This window comes from Palaemon carinicauda, chromosome 2 (genome assembly GCF_036898095.1).
Source record: "Palaemon carinicauda isolate YSFRI2023 chromosome 2, ASM3689809v2, whole genome shotgun sequence".
Classification (NCBI taxonomy): Eukaryota; Metazoa; Arthropoda; class Malacostraca; order Decapoda; family Palaemonidae; genus Palaemon; species Palaemon carinicauda.
The window spans coordinates 190,473,734-190,475,712 of NC_090726.1; the positions used below are offsets into that span (position 1 = coordinate 190,473,734).

The 1,979-nt window shown below is 31.2% G+C and overlaps 1 protein-coding gene across 1 annotated transcript in view; it reads left to right on the forward strand.

The window, feature by feature from the left end:
* LOC137622497 (uncharacterized) overlaps positions 1–328 on the forward strand; it is a 17,706-nt gene extending 17,378 nt beyond the window's left edge. Inside the window, exon 5 of the mRNA XM_068353105.1 lies at positions 1–328. This exon is cut by the window's left edge and continues 529 nt beyond it. The gene's annotated coding sequence lies outside the window, so the exon portion shown is untranslated.
* The last annotated feature ends 1,651 nt before the right edge of the window (positions 329–1,979 follow it).

The window sequence follows — 1,979 nt, forward strand, 5'->3', positions numbered from 1 at the left end:
AGAGAGAGAGAGAGAGAGAGAGGGAGAGAGAGAGAGAGAGAGAGAGATTTCGACAACTTTCTACAAGAATTAAAATCATGTTGGCACCCTTATTCCTAATTATTTTGTATTCCATTTACGTTTTACTATTCCCTATGAACTTTTCTCTCTATTTTGGATAGTAATTAATTTTTTTTCGAGTTCACTAGATTTATCTCACTCCTAAAGATACAACGTATCCGATTGATCACATTATGTATTGTAGTTACGTATTATTTCGTTCCGAATCTCTGTAACGGAATTGAAATCAAAGGGAGACAACCAAGAGTAATTAAAAGAATCCATATAAGACTGCATTTGCTATAAGGAATTTCCAGCAACCCAATTAAACATTAAACAAAGTCAGAATCCGCTCGAAGTTCATTAAGTTGAATTAATATCCTCCTGGTTTTATGTCGGTCTGCCATTTGTCTTTACAAATTCATGCATTTATAAGATGTTTTGAAGAGTTACTTTCACCGTAGAAAATTTATATTACTAAAATTCTTGTACCATTTTCATTCGGTGTTTGTTTCATGCCGTTAGGTGAATAAATAATGAAGATTTTTACCTTTGAAAAAAGGTTTGTGTATTTTTCAAAAAAAAAAAAAAAAAAAAGATGAAAAAAAAAATCCTCTTGTTAAGGGTAGAAGAGAGACTAGCTATGGTAAGCAGCTCTTCTTGAAGGACATTCTAAAGTTAAACCAATCTTCTCTGGTATTGGATAGTGCCATATTCTCTTGTAGAGTTTTCTTGCCTGAGGTTACAGTCAGGCACACTATTCTAGCTGTTTCCTTATTTCGTTTCCTCACGAGGCTAAAAAAAAAAAAAACACACACACGACTGCTTAGTCATTGCTTATCGGTTCAGTAGTAAATATATTATTCTCTTGATTTACTGACTTAAATTACAAGGCCTTAAAGATTTTTTTTATCTGTAATGCTTTTATTGCTAAGCATAGTGACATATTTTTGTCTGCTCTGACTATTCATCATTATGATTGTTTCAATCATTTTGTTGTCATTGTCTTCAGGTGATAAAGGAACCCACGTATATTTATAGTTACATTATGGTTACAATTTTAACAGGCATTTTAACAATGGTTATTATTATTTTTATAATTATTATTATTATTATTATTATTATTATTATTATTATTATTATTAGCTAGGCTGCAACCTTAGCTGGAAAAGCTGCTATAATCCTATGGGCTCCAACAGGTAAATAGCACAGTGGGGAAAAGAAATAAGGAAACTGCTAGAATGGTGTGACTGAGTGTACCCTCAAGTAAGAGAACTCTAACCCAAAACAGTAGAAACGGATGGTACAACCCAAGACTAGAGAACAATGTTTTGATTTTGGAGGGTCTTTCTCCTAAAAGAGCTCCTTACTATAGCTTAAGAGTCTCTTCTACCTTTACCAAGTGGAAAGAAGCCACTGAAAAATTACAATTCCGTAGTTAACCCTTTGAGTGCAGAAGAATTTTTCAGTTGTCTTAGTGTTGTCATGTATATGTAGAAAAAGGAGAATATCTTCTATATAATGAGCAAGTGTCTGTCTTTATATATATATATATATATATATATATATATATATATATATATATATATATATATATATATATATATATAAATGTGTGTGTGTGCGTGTGTGTGTGTGTGTGTGTGTGTGTGTATATATATATATATATATATATATATATATATATAGATATATATATATATATATATATATATATATATATATATATATATATATATATATATATATATATATATTCACACATACATGCATACACATATTTCTTTCCGATCACTCTCAGCAGCATTGGCAGATGTATTACACTACTCGATCTTTCCCTGTCCCTCAGGTAGGGAGGAGTTGAAGTAGTCATACCCTGGTGAGAGGGTTTGCGTTTGTGTGCATATCTGCCTAAGTATTTAACCGTAATTTTTTATGGG